We start from the raw sequence: 9,258 nt of genomic DNA, 5'->3' as shown, positions 1-9,258 counted from the left end.
GACAAGGTACGGTTAGCCCTACTGACCGTGTTCTCGCATTGTTGGCCCATGTTCATCTTGGAGTCAGTAATGACTCCAAGATCTCTTTCTGCCACTGTGCTTTCAAGAAGGGAGTTCCCCAGCCTATAGGTATGCTGCTGGTTCCTACTGCCCAAGTGTAGCACCCTACACTTATCAGTATTGAATCCCATCCTATTTTCATTTGCCCACCCCTGTAATCTGTCCTTCCCTTCTAGCGTGCCCACCTCACCCCAAATCTTGGTGTCATCTGTGAATTTAAACAGGCTGCTCTTCACTCTGTCATCCAAGTTGCTAATAAAGAAATTGAACAGTGCGGGCTCAAGGACTGAGCCCTGAAGGACCCCACTACCCACTTCCCTCCAGGTCAAAAATGACCCATCCACCACCACTCTCTGAGTATGACCCCTCAGCCAATTTGCAATCCATCTGACTGTGTAGGATCAATGCCACAGTCACCTAGCTTTTTAATGAGAATGGGGTGGGAGACGGTGTCAAAGGCCTTTCTGAAGTCCAGAAAGACTATGTCCACCGCGACACCTGTGTCCAATGATTTTGTGACCTGATCGTAGAATGTCAATCCTTTCTGTCCCGGATCCCACCCCATGTTACTTATACTAGGTTCCTATTATGGCTTCTAGGACTGGTGAATGTGCGCATAAAAGTTTTTGATCTACAATCATGAAGGTTAAAATTAGCCATGTGATTGTAGACTGGGTGTGAAAATGTTTGCACATACCCTGAGTTACAAGGCTTCATGCATATTGGCTGCTTATACACATGTTCAGTGGTGGCGGGGGGAGGTGTTTTAATTAGAATGGTTCCATGACAGTCACTTCAATTACAATGGCTCACCATCTTGTGTATTAAGCCCTCCCACATTTCAAAATGCCTCAGGGGTGTTTTAACTAAAGCTCATTTGACAAGGTTTAGTTAAAGTGCCCCATGGCCATCTTGAAATGCCGGGGGCTTAATACACATGACAATGAGTCAACGCTGAGTGTCCTAATTAGAATGTGAGTCTGTTCCAATGCATTCTAATTAGAACATGAATGAGCACATCTATAGGCAGCCTTCCTTCCAAGATCTCAGTGAACCCTGAAAAAGCTTTTCTTTGTGTATTCCTCAAATTCATTTTAAAAGTTACTTCATCTATGTGTGTATTGTGCCTTCACTTCCTGTGAACTTTTTATCAGTTGCTTCATGTTCACAATGCAGAAAATAAAGTTGGCATCCCAGTATCTCCATCACAGTCTCATTTCTGATTAGTGGGAGTGTTACTGTTGCTAATAGAAATGTGTACATGAGACTTGGAGGTGGAGCATTCAGGCAGTTTCTTCTCTTCCTTCACCTCTTATTGCAGCATCAAAAAACATAGTTAGTCCTGAAGGAGAGACATCCCCTGCCCCAAGGAAGAGAGAAAAAGGCATGTCACATTGAGGTGATAGCACAATAGGGCCATAATTAGGTTGATAAGGAAAGGAGTGGGAATAGTGGCAGGAGCAGAATACTGATACTGAAGAATGCAACCAATCAAATCAAATAATGAATAGAATCTTACTGACTTCAAGGGAAGCTGGGTTGGGTCTATAACTGTATTTCAGCTTTGCTGCCATTTAGTTACTTTTCAAAGAGGCATCCCTCTGAGAATATAACTTGTGGAAGCAGGAAGCAGACAGAGCTAGTAGTTTGTGTTTGAAACAGGGAGCCAGAGGCTCCTGGTACTTTAAAGGGATGTTGCAGCAGGCAAAGCTTGCTGTATGGAAGGCTGGGAGCTAAGCAAAGGCAAACTGCTGGAAAATGCGCAGGGCAGTAACACCAGGGGTAGGAGCACCCACCGAAGGGATTGGAGCTACTTGTGCTACAATAAGCAGCCCAGGAACAGACCCCCAGGCAACACAGAACTAACAACTGCAGGCAACTGAGTTAAGCCATTGCAGTGGAAGGCCAGTTGGTAATTAGGCCTAAATGGAAAACCTGGTGTGTGTGGCTTTGGAGCCACCTGAGAGGAAGGGTTGTGGTTTTGGAGACAGAAATTCAGTGCCTGAGGCCAGCCAGTCAATCTGACCCTGCAAGCTGTAAGAGAAGTAGCTCCTGGTAGAGGGGCTGGCAGGTATACAAGCTATCCCTTAATTGTAAGGAAAAAGCTAAGGGGGGCTTATGGCTTGTAGCTGAAGTAATAACCTGGATTGGGGTGACTTTCAGTTGTAAAGCATTTTGTGGATATTAATGTTCCAATTCCCTTTGAGACTGGAGAACTGGGTGTGGCTAGTTGGGGCGGTAAAAAGACCACAGGGCCGTCTGAGGTGCACCCAGCATACAGCCCTGACAGGATCAGAGACTGCAGGGAGCTGGCACAGAGTAGCCTCACTTGGGTTAGGGACTTCAGGGGGCCTGGCCCAGAGGGCACAAGCTGCCTCACCTGGTTCAGGACCAAAAGAGACTGCAAGAAGCCTTGTCTGGGTCACAGGCACCAGGGAGCTGGGCTAGATACTGAGTGATATGGGGCAAAGGGGCCCACCAAGCAAGACTATAGGGAAGGTTGGGACTGAGGAGCTAAGCCAGAGCAAACAGGCCTAGGCTTAGTACTCTGCAGCAGGAGCAACCAGTGGGCCAAAGCTGAAGCCTGTGCAGGTTGGTACTTGGATGACCAAGTAATATCTGAGGCATGGACATGGCTACAGGGGCAGAAGCAGGTCATAAATAGCCCATAAGACAACTAGTGCTCTAAAGCATTGACAGGGCCAGGAGGGCCCCAACTTAGTGCCTGAAGGGCAGAACTGGGGTTAGAGGGGCACAAGAGGGTCCCACTGGCCAAATGAATGAGGATTCACTTTGGCACCCTGGGGAGCCACCTTTTAACTCTGGGTCTCTTTTTTTTTTCATACCAGGATTCATTTGTAAACATTGATGGCCAGTCCTGACCCAATAAATAGTTTAACTAGGAACTATCCCCCTGGCTTTGCTGGTGCCTCTCACTACCAAACCACAGCCCCAACCCCGCAGCCCTGAGGGTGCCCCTCACTCCGGCCCCCCTGCCCTCCACCCCCAGTCTCCCAGTGTGTGGGGCAGGGGGTGGGTGTTTGGGGTGAGGGGGTGTGGCATAGGGGGTACATGCCACCCAGATTTGTGCACCCATAGTGGGCACAGGGCTGCAGCCTGCCTGGACCAGAATGGGCAGGAGCTGCTTCTGTGGCCCAGTGAGTGGGACTTGGCATAGGAGGGCGGAGTGGGATGGTAAGGCTCATTGCTGCCACTGCTGCCAGAACCCCTGTGCCAGCCATGCCACCAGCAGTGTGAGGAGTAATGGCTGGGGTGGGGGAGGGGCCATGCTGTCTTCCCCTTCTCCCACTGCAAGCCACTGATGTGCCAGGCTGCAGCTCTACCCCACTGCCATGGGCTGGCCACTGCCACCACTCCCCTCAGTTCATTGCTGTACTCTGGAGAGGAGGTGGGATGGCGGGCAGTGTTGCCTTTGCCTTCTCCCCCCGACATGCTATTTATTTCCCCCCTCCCACCCATAAACTTACCTGTGGACAGCTGCTCTACATGCTGCCTGGGTGCCATGTGCATGTGTATGCATGCTCATGCATGTGGCACTCCCTGCCTGATTGCCCTCCTTCCACTCCCCCCAGCCCCATGCAGCCCCTTTCAGGCTAAAATTCTGCCAGCCTACAAGGAGAACCCCACTGTTTCCCACATTATTCTCCTTTAAAGGAGAAAATCCAGTTTTAAAATTCATTGATCCATTTTTAAAAGTTGTTTTCAACCCTTTCATATATTTTTGTGACCCGCTTTTGGGTTGTGACCCACCGGTTGAGAAATGTTGCTTTACCATACACAAGAAAACATTCCATCAAGGCATGGCAGGTGAGGGAAAAGGGAGGGTACCCAAGGAGTTGGAGTAAGGCAGGAAATGTGTGGCCTCCAGGGGCTACCCCTGGGGTCTGGTCCTGTCACAGTGTCTATGCTAGAGATTGGTTGCATTGTTTTAATAGCTATACCTAGGCTCCACAGTGTTCCACAACTGCATTTGAAACCCATAGAATTCAACCTTCTAACCCCCCAGTTTTCCTTTTCACTCTTCTTTATGCAAGAAACTAGTACTGATGCATCATCTTATTTGTTATCATGTGCACTGATACAATATCTGGCATGACCGTGGACTGATGATTTATTACAATGTAGTATAATTAACAATTTATTGATATTACAAGGTAACATATGCTGGTGCTATATATGTATTAGTTAGTGGGTACTCCTGATGGTCCCTATGTCATTTAGTAATCCTTCCAGTTAGCTTTATGTTACATATGGGATGTTTTGGGAGTTTTACTCAAGGTATGTGTCGGGTGGGTAAGCATGTATTAGGGAAGGGAAGTGACATCAGTATGTACATTTCTTTTGTTTTCTCTTTTTTTTCTCTACTAAAGGTCACATCAACTCCCTTTTTACATTTAATATTAGCATACCATTGCAAATAACCTTGGCACAGCACATCAAAACATATATCAGAGGCAGAACATGTGCTTATTTTTAAGTGTGTATGTACCAATCAATGCATCTTCATTTAAAAAAAATAAAAACTCCTCTTCATTAAGAATTTCTTTATCTGCTCATATGTTTCTCCTACTTTTATGTCCAACGTAAAAAGTACAAACAGTGTGTGTCTACACATTCATTAATGAGCTGTAGTTACTGCACATTTAGCTTAGTACTTCTTTAATGAAGTACTAACTGAATGTGCAATAACTGCATTTACTGTGCAGTAGTGCTGGTGCATTGGTTTTTTGTGGTACTTATTGTGCAGTAGCCTAATAGCACTGCATAGTAGGTTATTATCATAGTTTTTGACTGGCTTGCTACTGCATAGTGTTATTAGGCTACCACACAGTAAATGTCTCACGTAGACATGCCCACAGGCAGTGAGAAAGAGTGTAGTATAGTCTAATAAGGCATGCCCTCCTCCCCCTGAGTTTGAGTCCTTCCTGCCAATATCATTAATGCATTTTACTTTAGACTGGAGCAGACAAAGGCCAGCCCACAGACTGGATTAGGTCTGTGGTGGACTGCATTTCCCAGCAGCCCATACATACCTCACTGTGGCTGGTTTCCATGGAGACCCCAAGAGTGGTTGAGCCATGACAGTACAGGGCCATGGGTTCCATGGAGACCAGCCCCAGAAGCTCTGGCAGGGCATATGGCTGGGTGGGAAGCTGCTTCAGGGCCAGGATCTTGAGATGGTGACAGCATGGTCCAGAGCTGGGGCAGAGTTGTGATCCACTACCCGCACACTCCAGGAGGGTGTAGGCAGCAGATCACAGCTCTTCCCTGGCTCCAGACTACACCATCATCACTGCAAGATTCCAGCCCAAGCCCTGGAGCAGCTCCTCACCCAGCTGTGCATCCTGCCAGAGCTGCTGGAGATGTTCTCCATGGAAACCCTGGCCCCACGTTGTCACAGTCACAGCACTCGTGGGGTCTTCATGGAAACTGGCTGCAGTGACACAGGCAGGGGCTGCTGGGAAATGGAATCTGGCCATTGGCCGGATCCACCATTTTCCCCACCCCTGCCTTAGATAGTCATTGGTTATAAAACAGATATAACTCTGGCAGCTAGATCCATAACCTAGAGCCAGAGGAATGCCATGAACACTGGATCATAGTGACACTCCTTATTTGATCTCCTTCTGGATTCCTTGAATCTTGGACTGCTGGTTCCCACTGGGCAAGATTCAATGGGAAGAGTGAAGGGGACTCCCACCCAGACCAAGCCTTACCTTAGTTTTTAAGATATGAAAATAAACCAGATATAGGAAAGATGGATTTGAATCTCCTCTGGATTTAAGGTAGAGAAATATTTTTCTCTAGGTGCCAACCAAGCAAATGAAAAGAATATACTAAAACAACAATTATTTAGCTAAGATGATGATATTAAAAGATCTTACAGGTGAACTTTGAAAGACTTCCAGGAACATTTAAGTTCTGAAAATCATACAAAAATAATATTTTTCATGCATAAAAGCACTATAGTCAGTTTTTGATACTATTTGAATGTGTGCAGCTTAAATTCTAGCAATTTCCTTAGGATGGGCTTCAAAAGAGATATGTCTTCATTATCAAAGAAACCATATGATTTTATTTTCTATCAAAATTAATTTGGATACTCCCCTGTGAGTTAAAAAATGCAGACAATTCAGTTTCTGTCAAGTGTTAACCATGAATACCTGCCTCAGGTCAAACTTAACTAATTCATATTTACATTATTATATAACTAGGAATGTCATTAGTATTCAGAATTTTGCTAACTGTTCAAGTAAAAATTGCAACAGGTCTGGTGTATCAGAAACTGGATTCTTGAGCTGTCCTTCACAAAGAACAACACTTTTTCTGTATATGATACTTTAGCTTCTCATTGGGAGAATAGTACTTTATACTAAAAATGAGTAATTTCTTTAATGGCAAATCCTCTTAATTTTTGGAGTAACATAACATTTTATTTAGTGATGAATTCACATGTTTTAATTTGAAAGGAATAAATTTGCCATGTTATCATAATTAAACCATTTTCATCTGAAAAATAAAACTTTTGTTCCTTTCACAAAGTAATTTTAAATAATGATATCCCATCTAATTTAATTGTGAAATGTCTGGTTTAATTGCAAATTAACTGAAGAAGAGCTACATGTTGCAATCAGTTTTGATTAAATATGTAATGTTCTTCAGCTACTAAATATTTTTAACACTTTAGAATTGAGAAAATTAGAATAAATTTTAGATTTTTAAAAATAACTTTATTTTTCAAAGCAGGAAATTACGGGAATCTGCAAATCTATTTATATTCTTGAGATTAATTTAATATAGGGTTACTATCTTAACTTTATAACCTTATGACAGTTATGCATACAAAAGGTTCATCTTTTACAGTGTTATGAGCACCAGAGCATCAGGTGGTATAAGTCCATCTATTTCCATTAACAACAAACAAGAGAGGTTGAGTTGCATCACCTATGTGTCTAATCCTGATTATCTAAATTTTCATCTTTCCCATATCATAAATTTATACATAGGAAAAAGCAGCAGAGAGAGTCTTTATAATTTAATTAAATTAATCATTCAAGCAGAACTTTCTTATAAAGTAGAAACTTTACAAGTCTGGGAGTATGGAGGCAGATACAACAAAGTTGATCAACTCTGTCTGGAACACATTTTATGACAAGTATCCATAGAGAAAGGGTGAATTGGGGTAATTTTTATCTAGGTTGGGTGAAACACAAATACACACACAAATCTTCCCCCATTGTCTAAAAACACAAAGCAGAGCCCTTTTGATGTAATTTAATGTAAGACTACCTAAGCTTGGAGGATGGATAAATGTTTTTGTCTACATCAGGTCAGAATCTTTTTTTATGAAATATTTTCAATGGAAAATATTGATCCATCAAAATGGAAACTTCCCATGGCAACATATTTGTCTTGACAAATTCTTTCATTAGAAATATGGATTTTTTTTAAAATGTCCCATTTTGATATTTTTGGAGTGAAACATTTTTTAAATTTTTTCAGGCCAAAATGACTTTATCTTTTGAAGCATTTGTTATGTCTTTTTTTTTTAAAAAAAGTAAAGGACTGAAACAAAAACAAAATGTGTATCAAAACAATACATTTCCACTGACCACAAACATTTTTTCCTCAGATTTTCAACTCATGAAAAATTTCAAAATTTTGGCTTTTTGTCTTATTTCAGTATGAAAAAAAATCTCAGTTTTCAGTAGGCTAAGTAATCCATCCTATTTCTAATTTAATATATTAAATCATTGGCTTATAGTATTAGTATCTGTCACAGGATGGGGGCCCCAGGGATGGCCGTGAGACCCCTAGGGCTCCCTGACCATGCCAATTTGGCCCAATGAGCACCCTCTCTCACCCACCACATCTTGTTGGTAATAACTATGAATAGGGAGGCTGCCATCAAGTTTACGTTGGGCACGGTCCTGCTGGACCCCACTGGACTCTGTGGGTTCTTGGACCCCTTTTGGGTCCTGCACAAAAATGGTTGCCTCTTGGGGCACCTTCAACCTTATGGGCTAGATGTGGAACTACAAACCACCGCTTTACCATGCCCCAAGCCTCACAGATGGCATTCACACAGTTTCCCTCTGAGGCCTTAGTTTGACTTGGCCTCTGGCTGTTTCCTGGGCTCTCCGCAACCCTGTCTCTCTCTCTCTGCGCCCCTCAGTGCTGGGGTCTGTTCACCCCAAATACTGCACCCACACTGGCACTGGGGTCCCCACTCTGTAGCGGGCCCCCAATGAGGCCTCCTCCTTCCCTAATAGCCTCAGCCCGATCCTCCGGTTTACAAACAGAAATCAAAATACAAGCCCCTGGGCTGTAACATAATGCAAGCAGCTCAGGGTGCGCTCTGCCCCTTTAAATGAATCACCCTTTCCCCAGCACAACATGCCTTGTAGGCCAGGGTTCAGTGAGCTCTTGAAGTCCCTTAACCTTACCAGAAGCAGGAGACGGGCTGTCAAACCTCTTCACTTAGCTCCCTCTAGGAGAGCTCCTTCCCCCTTAGCTGTGGGCAGAGAACTGCCACTCTGGTCCCAGCTCTGGGGTTTATATATGCCCCAGGCCCTGCCTCTTCCCAGCCAGCTGACCACCTGCAGGTGTGGGCCAATGCCATCATTCTTGCTGCCCTGGTAACTTGCAGCTGAGAGGTTCCTGACTGACTGCTAGGGTTTGCTCCCTAGCAGTTTCAGCCCTTAAAGAGCAGGCATCTTAGTGCCCTGTGAAAGTATCAATATAATTTGAGACACTACATCAAGAAAAGCAAAAAGTTGAGAACATGTAAAAGGGTTTCTTTCCATGGTACTTATCTGTGGAATTCAGCTATCCTTGAACTATGCCTGTGTGTTGCAGAGCAGGATATGATAAATATATTGATGGAAGTCAATCATCATGGTGCCCTGTGACCAGTGGGGTCCCCCAAGGCTCTGTCCTTGGACCCATATTGTTCAACATCTTCATTAATGATGTGGACATTGGAGTCAGAAGTGGACTGGCCAAGTTCGCTGATGACACCAAACTTTGGGGCAAAGCATCCATGCCAGAAGGCAGGCAGATGATCCAGGCTGACCTGGACAGGCTCAGCAAATGGGCAGATGAGAACCTGATGGTGTTTAACACTGAAAAATGCAAGGTTCTCCACCTTGGGAGGAAAAACCTGCAGCATTCTTA

Source organism: Gavialis gangeticus, unplaced genomic scaffold (genome assembly GCF_001723915.1).
Source record: "Gavialis gangeticus isolate Ggan-Ray unplaced genomic scaffold, GavGan_comp1, whole genome shotgun sequence".
Taxonomy (NCBI): Eukaryota; Metazoa; Chordata; order Crocodylia; family Gavialidae; genus Gavialis; species Gavialis gangeticus.
The sequence above is the reverse complement of the archived record's forward strand: the minus strand, read 5'-3'. Positions refer to the sequence as shown.